The following is an 18,115-nucleotide window of genomic DNA, read 5'->3' as shown; positions in this document are numbered from 1 at the left end:
ATTGTGAAGGAAATTCTGTGTGTAAACATATTGGCTAAAATTAAAGGGGTATCATCTAGTTTTTCTGTAAATTAAGCATTCAAATAAAAGCACAATGGGTTTCTCTTGGAGCACTAACCTGCTCTTTAACAAAAATTATAAAGGGCTTTAAAAAGTCTTTACAAATTTCACCTTATGGTCAAATATTAAAATTGTGTAAATACATGTATAAGGATTTATTAAGAATTGGGTTTAATATTAATAGTAAACTAATGTAAAGGTGAAATTTGGCTTATTTGGTATAAAAATTATACGGTAAACATTGTCAAATATAAAATAGAGTTTGGCTTTCTTTGGGCTATATTTGTATAAATATGTTATTTGTATGTGTTCTAAAGTTATGGGAAACTCCTATAATTCTGATATATCTTAGTGTATGTTATTAGTAATAATTATATTGTTATGTTAAAATTCTTGTGTGCCACAGAGATAACAGGTTTCCTTGTCAATTGTGTCTTTAACACAATATGGCTACCCTAAAACATTTTGTCACCCATAAACAATTGCTGTCTTGTTTCAGTCCTCTTTAGAAGGTGGTTTTATAATCAGCTATAAAGCTCTAACAGGTGTAATGCAGGTTTCTGATAACTTTGGAGATTGTGACATCAGAATAGAGGAAAAACGTTCAGGACATGTGAAGAGCTAAAATGTTCACTAATATCAAGCATGACGGGAATTAACTGCCTGAACTGAACTAATAGGAGACTGGAGTGATCTTTTTGACATTTTGCTTAAAGTATTGCCAATCCTTTGTTTTGCTTTTCAAAGTCAAACTTTTCTACACAGTTAAATTGGTGAAATTCAGCTACACACAGACACACACACAGACACACACGCACACACACACACACACACATATATATATATATACACACACACTTACTTTTTTTTTTTTTTTTGAGACAGGGTCTAATTCTGTCATCCAGACTGGAATGCAGTGGTGAAATCGTGGCTCACTTTCACTGCAGCCTCGACCTCCCTGGCCTCAGGTAATACTACCTCAGCCTCCTAAGTAGCTGGGACACGCATGCACCACCAAGCCTGGCTAATTTTTTTGTAGAGATGGGATTTCACCATGTTGCCCAGACTGGTCTCAAACTCTTGGGCTCAAGCAATTTACCCGCCTCAGTCTCCCAAAGTGCTGGGATTATAGGCGTGAGCCACTGCACCCAGCCTTTACACATCTTTTAACACTTTCTCTCACCTATCCCACATCACCAAGGCCCCACTGCATGTCCCAGGTGCTGTCCTTTTAAGACAGCCAGGCAAGCTCTGCCTGCACAAGACAGCTTCTCCCCATCAGATTACACCTGACTCTGAGAGTGAGATGAGTATGCAGGTCGTGACCCATGAACATGGACAAGGAAGATACATATTTCCAACTGCGGAAAGGATCATACAGAGCAATGGAAATGGGAACAGGAAGGCTTGGGGTGGTGTGTTTCAATCATGTCTATGGAACAGAAGGATTGGAGGAAGCCACAAAGTTTATCAATGGTTGATAATGCAGGGATTGGGGTTGTTTCTTTGTACTTTACGTTGAGACAGGTGCCAAGATGTCTCTGCTGCTTAATATATATAATATGTTACATAATGTATAAACATTTACTGAACCAATCTGTCACCCTTCTTCACTGCTCTCAGCCAGCTCACTCAGGAAGCCAACAGACACCACATAGGTGTACTAGGTTGTAAGGTCCCTTGAGGCAGGTGCCTTGACTTTATGTCCCTCCAAGTATTTCTCAAAACTAGGACAAAAAGATTTTCCATTTGAGTGAACTTATTAATGCTGAGGTTCAGTGATGGGTGCATTATTTTTCCTAGCAGTAAGGATTGTCAACAGAGACTTTTGGAATGACTTACTCTTAAGGCATGCATCATTCATTCAACATTTAACATGTACTTGTTCCAGACAGTGTTGTAGGCGTGGAGGATTAAGACAAAGTCCTTGTCCTCACATAGCTTATGATTTTAGTGCATGCCAGATAGAGGAATTTTTTTTTTTTTTTTGAGACGGAGTCTTACTGTGTCGCTCAGGCTGGAGCACAATGGCGTGATCTCGGCTCACTGCAACCTCCGCCTCCTGGGTTCAAGCGATTTTCCTACCTCAGCCTCCTGAGTAGCTGGGACTACATGCACGTGGCACCACGCCTGGGTTATTTTTGTATTTTTAGTAGAGACGGGGTTTCACTGTGTTAGCCAGGCTGGTCTCGAACTCCTGACCTCAGGTGATCTGCCCACCTCAGCTTCCCAAAGTGCTTGGATTACAGGCAAGAGCCACCGTGCCCGGCCTGGACAGAGGAATTTTTAATTGGGGGAGCACGTATTCCCACAGTCTTGGCTGCTGGAATTCTGGTTTGGGGTGATGGTTGTGGAAACAGGAATGCCTCTTGAAAACCCTCACATCTCACTATGCAGGAGAAAGTTGCTTATGTCCATGTGTGACCTGAGTCATTTTTTCCTCTTATTTCCCGTTCTTTCTAGAGTGGATGCAATGGTTCAAATGTAAAGGAAATAGGAAAGTAACTCAGTGGACTGCATTCAAAGGATAATGCCCAGACCTCCTGGAGTCACAGGGTGCTAGTGACTGTCAGGTGACACCCATGCCTCCCGTCCAGAGGCCTCTGGCAAAGCCCCACACTCTCCTTTTGCCGGGGTCGTGCTTGCTGCAAAGTGATGCCTGCTCAGGTTCTACACACAATGTAACAGGCCTGTGAAAACCCAACTTAATTAGAAGTTGGTGGCATCTTTTCAAACAAACATTTCCAGGAAGTAGCCACTCAGCATTCCAGGTAAGACTTAGGCTTCCAGGTTTCAAGGGGAGAAAGCCTAAACCGTAAGAAGGCATATACACAGAGTTGTTGTTGTTGTTGTTGTTTTTGAGACGGAGTCTCACTCTGTCGCCCAGGCTGGAGTGCAGTGGCGCGATCTCGGCTCACCGCAAGCTCCGCCTCCCCAGTTCACACCATTCTCCTGCCTCAGCCTCCCGAGTAGCTGGGACTACAGGCACCCGCCACCGCGCCCGGCTAATTTTTTGTATTTTTAGTAGAGACGGGATTTCACCGTGGTCTCGATCTCCTGACCTCGTGATCTGCCTGCCTCGGCCTCCCAAAGTGCTGGGATTCAGGCGTGAGCCACCGCGCCCGGCCTACACAGAGTTTTAGGAAAGAATATGCCAGACTGCTCTCTTTGTTTAATTGGGATATCCATCACCTTATATCTTTATCGTTTCTTTACACTTTTTTTATTATCTTCTAGCTATTTTAAAATGTACGAACAATTAATGTTAACTATAGTCACCTTACTGACTTATAGAACACCAAGTCATATGTCTTCTAAGTATATATTTGTACCCATTAATCAGCCTCTCTTCATCCTCCTTCCCCCAGTACTCTTCCCAGCCTCTGATAACCACCAGTCTACTCTCTAGCTTTATGAGATCTACTTTTTCTTAGCTCCCACATATGAGGGAGAACGTGCAGTATTTGTCTTTCTGTGCTTGGCTTATTTCACTTACCGATATGACCTCCAATTCTATCCCTGTTGCTGCAAACGACAAGACTTCATTCTTTTTTATGGATGAATAATATTTCATTATGTATATATACTACATTTTCTTTATCCATTCATCCATTGATGGACACTTAGTTTGGTTCCCTGTTTTGGCTATTGTGAATACTGCTGCAAATGAACATGGTTGTGCAGCTATTTCTTTGATATATTGATCTCCTTTCTTTTGGATGTATACCCAGTAGTGGAAATTACTGAATCACGTTGTATTTCTATTTTCAGTTTAGTTTTTTTTTTTTTTTTTTTTTTTTTTAGGCACCTCCATACTATTTTCCATAGTGGCTGTACTAGCTTATATTTCCACCAACGTTGTTTGAGAGTCCTCCTTTCTCCACAGTCTCACCAGGATCCGCTATTCCCTGTCTTTTTTGTAAAAGCCATTCTAACTGGGGTAAGTTGATATCTCCTTGCGGTAAGTTGATATCTCATTGCGGTTTTGATTTGTGTTTATCTGATGATTAGTGATGTTGAATACATTTTCATTTACCTGTTGGCCGTATTTTATAAAAACTCTGTTCAGATATTTTGCCCATTTTTAAGTCGGATTATTTCTCTTTTTTGTTATTGAATTGTTTGAGCTCCTTGTGTATTCTGGTTGTTAGTCCCTTGTCAGATGAATAGTTTGCAAATATTTTCTCCCATTCTATGGATTGTCTGTCCACTTTTTGATGGTTTCCTTTGCTGTGCAGAAGCTTTGTAGCTTGGCGTAATCCCATTTGCCTATTTTTACTTTATTTTGCCTGTACTTTTGAAGTCTTACACAAAAAATCTTTGACCAGACCAATGTCCTGAAGTGTTTGTCCAATGTCTTCTTCTAGTAGTTTCATAGTTTCCAGTCTTAGATTTAAGTCTTTAATCCATTTTGACTAGAGTTTTCTGTATGGTGAAAGATAGGGGTCTAGTTTCATTCTTCTGCATGTGAATATCCAGTTTTCCCAGCACGGTTTATTGAGGAAAGTGTCCTTTCCCTATTATATGTTCTTGGTGCCTTTATCAAAAATGAGTTGGCTGCAAATGTGTGAATTTGTTTCTTGGTTCTCTATTCTATTCCATTGGTTGGTCTATGTGTCTGTTTTTATGCCAGTACCATGCTGATTTGGATACTATAGCTTTGTTGTATATTTTGAAGTCAGTGTGATGCCTTTAGCTTTGTTCTTTTTGCTCAGGATTGCTTTGGCTGTTTGGTGTCTTCTGTGGTCCCATATAAATTTTAGGATTTGTTTTTATTTCTGTGGAGAATGTAATTGGTATCTTGATAGGGATTGCACTAAATCTATACATTGCCTTGAATAGAATTATCATTTTAACATGATTAATTCTTCCAATCCATGGATTGGAATATTCTGCCAATTTTTGATGTCCTCTTCAATTTCTTTCATCAGTGTTTTATAGTTTTTCTTATATTGATCTTTTATATCTTTTGTTAAACTGATTCCTAGGTATTTTATATTCTTTGTAGCTATTGCATGGGATTGCTTTCTTGATTTCTTTTTCAGATTGTTCGCTGTTGGTGTATATAAATGCTGCCAATTTCTATTTGTTGATTTTGTAGCCTGCATTTTACTGAATTCATTTATCAGTTCTAAGAATTTTTTTGGTGGTGTCTTTAGGTTTTTCTGAGTATAAGACTATGTTGTCTATGTATGAAGCTAATTTGACTTCTTCCTTTCCAATTGTGAATGCCCTTTATTTCTTTCTCTTGCCTAATTGCTCTGGTCAGAATTTCCAGTATTATGTTGGATAAAACTGGGCATTTTTGTCGTGTTCCAGATCTTAGAGAAAGGTTTTCAATTTTTCCCTAATCAGTATGATATTGGTTGTGGGTTTGTCATATATGGCCTTTAGTATTTTGAGATATGTTCCTTCCAGTTTGTTGAAGTTTTTTTTATCATAAAGGGTTGTTAAATTCTATTGAATGCTTTTTTTTAGCATCTGTTGATATGTTCTTGTGGTTTTTATCCTTTGTTCTGTCAATGTGATGTACCACATTTGTTGATTTGTGATACAAACCACAAATTTTGATGTTGAACCATCCTTGGATCTCTGGCATGAATCCCACTTGATCATGGTAAATGATCTTTTTAATGTGTTGTTTAATTCAGTTAGCTGGTATTTTATTGAGGATTGTTGCATCTATGTTCATTAGTGATATTGGCCTGTAGCTTTTTGTTGTTGTTGTTGTGTGTCCTTGTCTGATTTTGGTATCAGGATGATGCTGGCCTGGTAGAATGATTTTGGAAGTACTCCCTCCTCTTCAGTTTTTAAAAAGAGTTTGAGTAGAATTGGTATTTGTTCTTCTTTAAGTGTTTGGTAGAATTCAGCAGTGAAGCCATTAGGTCTTGGACTTTACTTTGGTGGGAGACTTTTTATTACAGCTTTGATTCTTTTACATTCATCATTGGTTTGTTGACATTTTCTACTTCTTCATGGTTCAATCTTGGTAGACTGTACGTGGCCAGGACTTTATCCATTCCTTCTGTGGTGTCTCATTTGTTGGTGTATAGTTGCCTGTAATAGTCTTTAATGATTCTTTGTATTTCTGTGGTCTCAGTTGGTATATCCCCTTTTTTTGTTTCTGAATTTATTTATTCTGTCTTTTTTTCTCAGTCTAGCTAAAGGTTTGTTGATCCAGACTGGCGTGTGTGTGTGTATGTATGTTTGAGTCAGGGTCTCTGTTGCCCAGGCTGGAGTGCAGTAGCAAGATCTCAGCTCACTGCAGCCTCTGTCCCTGGGCTCAAGTGGTCCTCCCACCTCAGGCTTCTGAGTAGCTGGGACCACAGGCACACACCACCATGTCTGACTAATTTTTGTTTTTTTGAAAAGGCAGGGTTTTCCCATGTTGCTCAGGCTATTCTCGAACTCCTGGGCTCAAGCAACCCACCCACCTTGGCCTCCCGAAATGCTAGGATTACAGGCATGGGCTCCCAAGCCTGGCCTCAGACTGTTCTTAACCTGTGGAAAAGGTAAATCCATCTCATTAAAGAGAAAGAATAACATATATGCCACAATGTTGCTGATTTGCCACAGCTGGGCATGGTGCCAGACAAAGAGGGCCAGAGAGGCCAACCTTGTACCAAGCACAAATCACCAACCAAGAGCAGCCCAGTTTCATGGGGGTTGGGGCAGCCAGCCTTTAAGTTGGCCTCAGAGATTCCATCTCCTAGTATTCACACCTTTGTGTCCCCTTCCACATTATAAGCATATTAGTGTTTGTGATAGATAGAATGTGGCGAACTGAGATAGGTCACTTCCAAGATTAGGTTAGAAAATACACTGTGGGCCCTATTTCCCTCTCTCTGTCTCTCTCTCTCCTCCATCTCCCTCCCCCTCTGTCATAACTCTCTCTGGGGAAATCAGATGCCATGTTGTAATAATTACAATAATATTTTGTTATTATTCAGTAGCTAATATATGCCAGGCACTGTGCTAGGCACCTTACAAATACTTTTCCAATGAATCCTTACTATCGACCCATGAGGTTAATACCATTATTATTCTGTACATATTACAAAGGAGAAAATGAGGCCTCAAGAAGTGAAGTAACTTGCTCAGAAGTTGGTCCTAATCTCTTTTGACTCCAAAGTCCATGCTCCTAACCACTCTCAGTGTGCTAGGGCAATAGTAGCAACAAAGAACAAAAATCTCAGAACCCAAGCAATTTACAATTTAGTGAGTGAGATGAAGCATGCACAAAGGGAACAATTAGAGAAAAATTACAAATGAAAATACAAATTTGAGATAATTTGCCCTCCCCACTCCCTTAAGCGATAATGACTAGAGGTGCTAAGGAAATAGGAATGTGGGGCAAGGGGAATAATCAGGAAAAATTTCTTAGAAGAAATTGGTTTTGATTCAGATTTAGAATGGAAGGCAACTGAAAATATCATCTGAGCTGGTTCCAACATGTATTGACCCAAGGAAAAGTCAAAGGCATCAGCATCTCTTTTACCTAGTTTTTCCCTAATGCTCATCTGCCTCCAAGGTCAATTGCTAGTTTTGATATTGTACAATAGCTATGCAAGATGTTACCATTGGGGAAAATTGAGAAAAGGGTATATGTGACCTTCTGGTCCTTTTTTTTTTTTTTTTTTTTGCAATTTTCTGCAAATGTATAACTATTTCAAAATTAAAAGGTTTTTTTTTTTTTTTTTTTTTTTTTTGGTCAGGGGTATAACTATTTCCCAAGTGTGCCAATCAGTTGTCTGCTGGCTCTTAACTCCATTCGCACCCCTTGCATGCGTCTCTGTATCACAGGGCGGCTGGAAGCCTGCAAACCACATTTCCTAGACTCTCTTTTCAGTTGATTTTAGGTTCTGCCAGTAGGAGTCACTGGCAGTAAATTGGAAGATGATTAAAGCCACAGACTTCTTTTATTCTTGAGGCAACAGTGTATCCCAGTAGCCTCAGTAGCCTGGTGATGGTGGGTCCTGGAAAACACCTTTCCTTTTCTTTCTCCAGGTTAGGTGGATGGTAGCACCCTGCAATTACTGATCTTTGGGTAATCTCATTTCCCCTTTCCAATCCTTCAGCCCTTCCAACATTTTTTTTTTTTTTTTTTTTTTTTTTTTTGCAATGGAGTTTCGCTGTTGTTGCCCAGGCTGGAGTGCAATGGTGCGATCTCGGCTCGTCCCAACCTCCACCTCTCCCGGGTTCAAGCAATTCTCCTGCCTCACCCTCTGGAGTAGCTGGGATTACAGGCATGTGCCACCCCGCCTGGCTAATTTTTTTGTGTTTTTACTAGAGACGGGGTTTCTCCATGTTGGTCAGCCTGGTCTCGAACTCCCGACCTCAGGCTGCCCTCCTCGGCCTCCCAAAGTGCTGGGATTATAGGCATGAGCCACTGTGCCCGGCCCCAACATTTTTTAAAAACACTTTGAGATATAATTTACATACAGCAAAGTTCATCCATCATAAGTAACTGCAAAAATTTTGGCAAATTCATGTGACCATCACTATAACTTAGCTTTGGGACATTTCATCACCCCCCAAAATTTCCTCGTGTCTGTTTATGGTTAATTCCCACTCTCACCTCCAGCCCCCTGGAGCCACAGTCCTGCTTTCTGCCTCTATACATTTCTCTTTTCTGAATATTTTATATAAATTGAATTTACAAAGTGTTGTCTTTTGTGTCTGGTCTCTATCACTTAGCATAATGTTTTTGAAGTTCATCCATGTGTTAGTGCATATCAGTAGTGTGTGCCTTTTAATTGTGGCACAGTATCCCATTATTTGAAAATACTACAATTTGTTTGCCTGTTCATCAGTTGATGGGTCTTTGTGTTTCCAGTTTTTGGCTATAAGAAATAATTCACAGATATGTCTGTATGTGGACATACATTTTCATTTCTTTGGGGTAAATTCCTGGGAATGGAATTGCTGTGTTGTATGGTAAATTTATGTTTAACTTTGAAAGACCCTGCCAAACTATTTTCCACAGTGGATCTACCATTTTATATTCCCACCAGCAATGCACAAGTGGTACAGTTTCTCTGCATCTTTGACAAGACTTGGTACTGTCTGTCTTTTTTATTATAGTTGACGAGTATCTGTGTAGTGGTATCCAGTGGCTTTAATTTGCATTTCACTGATGATTATGTTGCTGTTGAGTATGTTTTCATGGCTATTTGCTTTTCAGCCATCTGTATTCTTTCTTTGGTGAAATGTCTATTAAATCTTATGCTCATTTTTAATTGGCTTGACTTCTTGTTGTTGAGTTGTATGAGTTCTTTATATATTTTGGATACAAGCCCTTTATCAGATATATGTCTGGTAAACATTTATCCCAGTCTGTGGCTTTTAAAAACTATCTTCTTTATGGTATCTTTTATAGTGCAAAAATTTTAGATTTTGATGAATTGTAATTTACTTATTTTTTCTTTTATAGATCATTCTTTTGGTGTCATATTTAAGAACTCCTTGCCGAACTCAAGGTTATGAAATTTTTCTCCTATTTTTTTTCTAGAAGTTTTGTAATTCTAGCTTGTACATTTAGGTATATAATCCATTTAGTGAATTTTTGTGTAAAGGACAGGGTCTAAGGTCATTTTTTTAAAGTCAATATGCAGTTGTCCCAGACTATTTGTTAAAATATTATCCTCTCCTTGTTAAATTTTCTTGGCAACTTTGTTGAAAATCAATCCTTTCACCTCACCCTCCCAAGTAGCTGGGACTACAGGCATGCATCACTGCACCTGGCTCTACACCTGCATTTTTGAAAGATACTTTTAAATTCTGGATATAGAATTCTTGGATAATTGTTGGCATTTCCCCCAGCACTTTGAATATTTTCATACAACTACCTTCTAGCCTTATTTTTGAGGAGAAGTAGCTGTTAATTTTATTAGTGTTCCCTGTATATTCTACTTTCAGTGATAAAAGAGTCTTTGGCTTTCAACAGTTTGACTATAATGTGTCTAGGTGTGGTTCTTCTATCTGAAGTTTGCTGAATTTCTTGGATCTGTAGATTAATGCTTTTCATTTAATTTGAGGAGCATTTGGCCATTGTTTATTCAAATATGTTTTTCTGCTCTTTCTTCCTCTCTCATCTGAAATGCCCATTAAGTATATATAGGTACACTTGATATACAGCAGGTCTTCAAGGCTGTGTTCACTTTTCTGCAGTCTTTTCTCTCTTTGTTGTCTAAGATGTCCTCTTGATCTATCTTCAAGTTCACTGATTCATTCTTCTTCCATCTTAAATCTTTTGTTGAACTCCTCTAATGAATTCTTTACTTTGATTATTGTACTCTTCAACAACACATTTTCATTTTTTATATATTTTTTAAAGAGAGAATCTTGCTTTGTCACCCAGGCTGGAGTGTGGTGGCACTATCACAGCTCACTGCCACCTCAAATTCTTGGACTCAAGAGATCACCCTGCGTCAGCCTCCTGAGTAACTGGGACTACAGGCAAACACCACGACGCCTGGCTGATTTTTAAATCTTTTTTGTAGAGATGGAAGTCTCAACATCTTGCCCCGGCTGGTCTTCAACTGCTATGAATAGCTTAGTGTTCAGTCGATTATTAGATAAAGATTGTGTTCAAATACCTCAAACCAGTAAGGTTTGCATCATCTGCTGATGCATTTGAACATGGATAGGGGACCACATTAAAAATTTAGGCTGTTGGGGCCACGCCGGTAATCTCAGCACATTGGGAAGCTGAGGCAGGTGGATTACTTGAGGTCAAGAGTTCGGGACCAGCCTGTCCAACATGGTGAAACCGCATCTCCACGAAAAATACAAAAATTATCCAGGCATGGTGGCACGCGCCTGTAACCCAAGCTCCTCAGGAGGCTGAGGCAGGAGAATCACTTGAACCCAGGAGGCGGAGGTTGCAGTGAGCCAAGATCCTGCCACTGCACTTCAGCCTAGGGGACAGAGGGAGACTCCTCTTAAAAAAAAAAAAAAAAATTAGGCTGTTCTCAGGTCTTCTTAGTGTTTTGCTTTCTGATGCCACCTTTTGAGTCTTCTACGCTCACACAAAGCCTTAGTGTCAGCTAGGAGTGTGTGAATAGCCGGAGGATTCTCAGTCTCTGCCACACATGCGCACAGCATCATACAGGAATATGCTTGCCCCAGTTGCAACCTCAACACAGAGTCTTGTTCTGTCCCCCAGGCTGGGGTGCAATGGCGTGATCTTGGCTCACTGTAACCTCCCCCTTCTGGGTTCAAGCTATTCTTGTGCCTCAGCCATCAGAGTAGCTGGGATTACAGGCATGCACCACCACGCCTGGCTGATTTTTTTTTTGTATGTTTAGTAGAGATGGGTTTTCACCATGTTGGCCAGGCTGGTCTCAACTCCTGGCCTCAAGTGATCCACCTGCCTCAGCCTCTCAAAGTACTGGGATTACAGGTGTAAGCCACAGCACCTGGCTGATTCCATATCTTTGCTATTGTGAATAATGCTGTGATAAACATATGAGTGCAGTTATCTTTTTGATATAATTATTTCTTTTCCTTTGGGTAGATGCCCAGTTGTGGTATTGCTGGATTGAATGGTAGTTCTATTTTCAGTTCTCCGAGAAATCTCCATACTGATTTCCATAGAGGTTGTACTAATTTACATTCTCACCAAAAGTGTATGACCTTTTCTCTATACTCTTGCCAACATTTGTTATTTTTGTCTTTTTAATAATAGTCATTCTGACTGATGTAAAATGATATCTCATTGTGGTTTTAATTAGCATTTCTCTGGTGATTTGTGATGTTAAGCATTTTTTCATATGCCTCTTGGCCATTTGTATGTCTTCTTTCAAAAGTGTCTATTCATGCCCTTTGCCTATTGTTTAATGGGATTGTTTTCTATTTTGTTGTTGTTGTTGTTGCATTGTTTGAGTTCCTTGTAAATTCTGGACATTAGTCCCCTGTCATACATAGTTTGTAAATATTTTCTCCCATTCTCCAGGTTGTCTGTTCCCTCTGATGATTATTTCTTTTGCTGTGCAGAAGCCTTTTAGTTTAATTAAGTCCCATTTGCCTATTTTTGTTTTTGTTGTCTGTGCTTTTGAGGTCTTTGTCATCAATTTTTTGCCTAGATCAATGTCCAGAAGAGTTTTCCCCAGATTTTCTTCTAGTGTTTTTGTAGTTTTGGGTCTTACATTTAAATCTTTAATTCATCTTGAGTTGATTTTTTTATATGGTAAAAGATGGTGGTCCAGTTTCTTTCGTCTGCAGATGCCAATCCAATTATCCCAGCATCATTTATTGAAAAGGGTGTCCTTTCACCACTGTATGTTCTTGTTGATTTTGTCAAATATCAGTTGGCTGTAATATGTGACTTTATTTCTGGATTCTCTTTTCTATTCCATTGATCTATGTGTCTATTTTTGTACGAGTATCATACTGTTTTGGTTACTACAGCCTTGTATTATAATTTGAAGTCTGGTAATGTGACAGCTTTAGCTTTGTTGTTGTTGTTTTATAATTGCTTTGGCTATTCCGGCTCTTTTTTGGTTACATGTTAATTTTAGCATGTTTTTTCTAATTCTTTGAAAAATGACATTGGTATTTTGATAGAGATCCCATTGAATATGTAGATTGCATTGGGCAGTATGATCATTTTAATGATATTAAATATGACCAATGAGCATGGGATATCTTTCTATTTGGTTGTGTCATCTACAATTTTGTTCTCAGCTAGATCCTCATTGGTGTATAGAAACACTACTGATTTTTATACATTGATTTTGTATTCTTAAGTGTTACTGAATTCATTTATCAAGTCTAAGAGTTTTTTGGTGGAGTCTTTAGGTTTTTCTAGATATAGAATCATATCATCAGTGAACAGGAATATTTTGACTTCTTTTACAATTTGGATGCCTTTTATTTCTTTTTCTTGCCTGATTGCTCTGGCTAGGACTTCCAGTACTAATTAATATGTTGAATAGGAGTGGTGAAAGTAGGCAACCTTGTTTTGTTTCAGTACTTAGAATGCTTTCAGCTTTTCCCCATTCAGTATGATGTTGGCAGTGGGTTTGTTATATATGGTTTTTGTTAATTCAGAGTATGTTCCTTCTATACCTAGTTTATTGAAGGTTTTTATCATGAAGAGATGCTGAATTTTACCAAATGCTTTTTCTGCATTTATTGAGATGATCATATGGTTTATCGTCTCTAATTCTGTTGATAAGATGAATCAAATTTATTTATTGCTTTGCATATGTTGAAGCATCCTTTGCAATGCTGGGATGAATCCCACTTGACCATGGGGTATTACTTTTTGATGTGCTGTTGGATTTGGTTTGCTAGTATTTTTTGAAAATTTTTGCATCTATGTTGATCAGGGATATTGGTGTGGAGTTTTCTTTCCTTATGTGTCATGTTCTCTCTGATTTTGGTATAAGGTATTACTGGTCTCATAGTATGAGTTAGAGAGAACTCATTTCTCCTCAAATTTTTTTTTGAAACAGTTTCAGGAGGACTTGTATTAGTTCTTTGTACATTTGATAAAATTCAACTATGAATCCATCTGGTCCTGGGCTTTTCTTTCTTGGGAGATCTTTTATTACTGATTTAATCTAGCTATTCATTATTCATCTGCTTAGGTTTACTGTTTCTTCCTGGTTCAATATTGGGAGGTTGCATGTTTCTAGGAATTTATTCACTTCCTCTAAGTTTTCTGGTTTGTAAGCTTATAGTTGTTCATAATAGTCTCTGATGATCTTTTGTATTTCCATGTTATCAGTTGTAATGTCTCCTTTATCTTTTCTGATTTTGTTTATTCAGATTTTCTCTTTTCTTGGTTAGTCTAGCTAGTGGCTTATTAATCTGTTTATCTTTTTGAAAAACAAACTTTTCGTTTCATTGATCCTTTGTATTTTTTTATCTGTATTTCATTTAGCTCTGCTCTGATCTTTGTTACTTCTTTTCTTCTGCTAACTTTCCATTTGGTTTGTTCTTGCTTTTATAGCTTCTTGATGTGTGATGTTAGGTTGTTAACTTGTAATCTTTCTTTTTTTTGATGTAGGCATTTAATACTATAAACTTTACTCAGCACTGCTTTTGCTGTATCCCAAAGATTTTGGTATGTTTTGTTTTCATTTTTATTTGTTTCAAAAAATTTTTAAATTTCCAGCTGGGCATGGTGGCTCATGCCTGTAATCCCCGTGGTCTGGGAGGCCGAGGCGGGTGGATCACCTGAGGTCAGGAGTTCGAGACCAGCCTGACCAACATGAAGAAACCCTGTCTCTACTAAAAATACAGAATTAGCCATTGTGATGGCACATGACTGTAATCCCAGCTACTTGGGAGGCTGAGGCAGCGGGATTGCTTGAACCTGGAAGGCAGCAGTTGCGGTGAGCCAAGACCGTGCCATTGCACTCCATCCTGGGCAACAAGAGCAAAAATCCGTCTCAAAAAACTTAAAAAAAATTTTTTTTACATTTCTATCTTAATTTCTTGATGCAATGATCATTCAGGAGCATGTAGCTTAATTTCCATGTATTTGTGTAGTTTCCAAAGTTCCTCTTGGTATTTATTTCTAGTTTTAATTCCACTGTGGTCTGAGAAGAACTTGATATGATTTTAATTTTTAAAAATTTGTTTTGGCCGGGCACTGTGGCTCACGCCTGTAATCCCTGCACTTTGGGAGTCTGAGGCGGGTGGATCACCTGTAGTCAGGAGTTAGAGACCAGCCTGGCCAACAGGGTGAAACCCTGTCTCTACTAAAAATACAAAAATTAGCCAGGCGTGGTGGCAGGTTTAACCTGGTTTAACGTGGTGGCAGTGTTGTATTCTCCCAAATCCAAGGCAAAGACGGATCCAAGCAAAATTGGACTTAGATTAGAAGTGCAATAGAAAGTAAATGATCACAGAGTGATGTTTATGTTTCAGGTTAAATTATATTCATAAAATCTATGTTGGAGCAAAGTACCTGTGACAGCAATATACCTGTTAGAGTATACACTTGACACCTGTGGAATGCCATTTGTGGAAGATTTCAGCTAACAAATAAATTACAATACAAAAAAAAGTATTTACCATCTACTTCGATACTTTTGGAGGGAAAACTTCACTTTTTTGGCTAATATTTAGGATTTATTTGTCATATTCCAACTTAAAGAACTGAAAAATGATTCTCAGAGCTGAAAGGAAATGCATCCTTGAATTTTCTTTATTTTTTCCTAGACTTATTTTTCAACTAGACTAATCTAACTTCACTCTCCAATCCTATCTAATGAAATATTATAGTAGGCATTAACACCTGCCGCAAATTGATTAGGTTCTTCAACATGAAGTGCCCTGGGCAATGGTTAATTCAGAGGAAATGTTCACTGTCAGGGCAGACACAAAAGGATTTTTTGTGAATCTGCCTAAGACCTGTCATCCTCAATCACAGTAGTTCTTGGGATGAAATAGATGCACAGACCATTAAAAGAAGGAAAAGGAATAATAATTTCATAAGACCTTTCATGTTTGTGGGAAGCATCATGCTTGCAGAGAAGGGCACACTCTTTAGCACCCTCAGAGATTAATGATATTTACATTTGATATTAAGTGTCATGATCAAATATTTTTCAATTCATCACAATTAAACATATACACAAAAGTACATTTTTATAACTGAGTTGCAAGTATTTTAATTTATACTTTTTAAGAAGCAGGAAAACATAAGCCAGTAAAATGCTTCCAAAGCTCATGTTTTCAAATTACATGACATTATGACTGCACTTTTTCCTTGAGAAAGTAATCACAACCTGACTTGATAACTGGAAATATATTCTTCCACACAAGGTTGCAACAAGACAAGCAAACCTGTAGAAGGCCATGGAAATGAAATTTGCTCAGTGCTAAAATAAATTGTTTATTGTTTCCAGGTTTAGCTCAACCAAGTACAGCATTAGAAAAGAACAATAAATACCAGTAAACAGAGAGGGCAAAAGGCTGAACTCAATGTCAGTCAAATGTCTCAGTCTTATAAATATTTACTATACTGTCTCGAAATACAAGTTTCTTTAAAAATCATCTGTGCTGATGTATTTGGCAAACACCTTCTTGAGGGAATAAATCGGGTGACCTATGACTAAAGAGATCATGACAATCATTTTAAATAAAATAAATCCAGAGCAGTACTAGTCTGGTCCTTTTTCTTCCTTCAACTTCATTGTGACATTTGAACATGTTGAAGGGAAAGTAAATAACCCTGTCTTTCTGCTTTTACACCTCAGCTGCTCTTCAAAGCAACAGAATATATGATTATTATGTGCTTACATCTAAAGAGGATTCTTGAAGGTATTAAGGAATTCAGTAGAAATCTGTTATAAAGAGCAGGAAGAAATACATAATGGCAAAAATAAAAGAAAGGGAAAAAAGCTCAGAGCACTTGGAGTCAACACACCTGTAGCTGAAATCTGGACTCTCCAAGGTCACAATCAAGGTGCCAGCCAGGTCTGGAGTGTCATCTGAAAGCTAAACTGAAGAAGGATCTATTTCAGCCCTTGTGGCTGTTGGCAGACTTCAGGTTTTTTGTTTTTTGTTTTTTTCTTCAAATTTTATTTTAAGTTCGGGGTACATGTGTAGGATGTGAAGGTTTGTTACATAGGTAAATATGTGCCATGGTGGTTTGCCACACAGATCATCCCGTCACCTAGGTAGTAAGCCTAGCATCCATTAGCTATTCTTCCTGATGCTCCTCCTCTCCCTGCAACACCCTGATGGGCCCCAGTGTGTGTTGTTTCCCTCCCTGCGACCATGTGTTTCCATCATTCAGCTCCTACTTAAAGGTAATAACATGTAGTGTTTGGATTTTTTGTTTCTGCAGTAGTTTGCGGAGGATAATGGCTTCCACCTCTATCCATGTCCCTGCAAAGGACATGATCTCATTCCTTTTTATGGCTGCAGAGTATTCCATGGTGTATATGTACCATATTTTCTTTATCCAGTCTATCATTGATGGCCATTTAGGTTGATTTCAAGTCTTTGCTATTGTGAATAGTGCTGCAGTGAACATATGTGTACATGTCTCTTTATAATAGAATGATTTATATTCTTTGGGGTATATACCCAGTAATGGGATTTCTACTTCTAGGTCTTTGAGGAATTGCCACAATGTCTTCCACAGTGGATGAACTAATTTATACTCCCACCAACAGTGTAAAAACATTCCTGTTTCTCTGCAACCTTGCCAGCATATGTTGCCTTTTAACTTTATAATAATCATCATTCTGACTGACATGAGACAGTATCTCATTGTGGTATTGATTTGCATTTCTCTAATGATCAAGGATGTTGAGCTTTTTGTTAATATGTTTGTTGGCCACATGTTTGTTGTCTATTGAGAAGTGTCTGTTCATGTCCTTTGCCCACTTTTAAATAGCGTTGTTTGTTTTTTTCTTGTAAACTTGTTTAAGTCTCTTGTAGACCCTGGATATTAGACTTTTTTCAGGTGGATAGATTGCAAAAATTTTCTCCCATTCTCATGGTTGTCTGTTCACGCTGATGATAGTTTCTTTTTCATGAAGAAGTTCTTTAGTTTCATTAGATCCCATTTATCAATTTTTGTTTTTGTTGCAATTGTTTTTTGGTGTTTTCATCATGAAATCTTTGCCTGTGCCTATGTCCTGAATGGTATTGGCTAGATTTTCTTCCAGGGTTTTATGGTTTTGGGTTTTACTTTTAAGTGTTTAATTCACCTTGAGTTAATTTTTGTATACAGTGAAAGGAAAGGGTCCAGTTTCATTTCTCAGAGCTTGATATTGATCTGTTCAGGGATTCAACTTCTTCCTGGTTCAGTTTTGGGAGAGTGTATGTGTCCAGGAATTTATTCCTTTCTTCTAGCTTTTCTAGTTTATGTCATAGAGGTGTTTGTAGTATTGTTTGTATTTCCATGGGGTCAGTAGGGATATCCCCCTTATTATTTCTGATTGTGTGTATTGATTCTTCTCTCTTTTCTTATTAGTCTAGCTAAGGGTCTATCTATTTTATTGATTTTTTTCAAAAAAACAAGCTCCTGGATTCATTGATTTTTGAATGTTTTTTTGTGTCTATATCTCTTTCAGTTCAGCTC

At 38.3% G+C, this 18,115-nt stretch overlaps 1 long non-coding RNA gene across 1 annotated transcript in view; it reads left to right on the top strand.

Annotated features, from left to right (window-relative positions):
• Positions 1–18,115, top strand: part of LOC112208191 (uncharacterized) — a 131,169-nt gene that overhangs the window by 34,581 nt on the left and 78,473 nt on the right. The window contains exons 4-6 of the long non-coding RNA XR_008546503.2: positions 946–1,028; positions 2,524–2,831; positions 3,865–4,000. This is a non-coding gene — a long non-coding RNA (uncharacterized LOC112208191). The remainder of the gene's footprint in view (positions 1–945; positions 1,029–2,523; positions 2,832–3,864; positions 4,001–18,115) is intronic.

The sequence above is a fragment of the Pan troglodytes genome, chromosome 12 (genome assembly GCF_028858775.2).
Source record: "Pan troglodytes isolate AG18354 chromosome 12, NHGRI_mPanTro3-v2.0_pri, whole genome shotgun sequence".
Taxonomy (NCBI): Eukaryota; Metazoa; Chordata; class Mammalia; order Primates; family Hominidae; genus Pan; species Pan troglodytes.
Note: the sequence above shows the minus strand (reverse complement) of the source record. Positions and strands in the feature narration are given on the sequence as shown.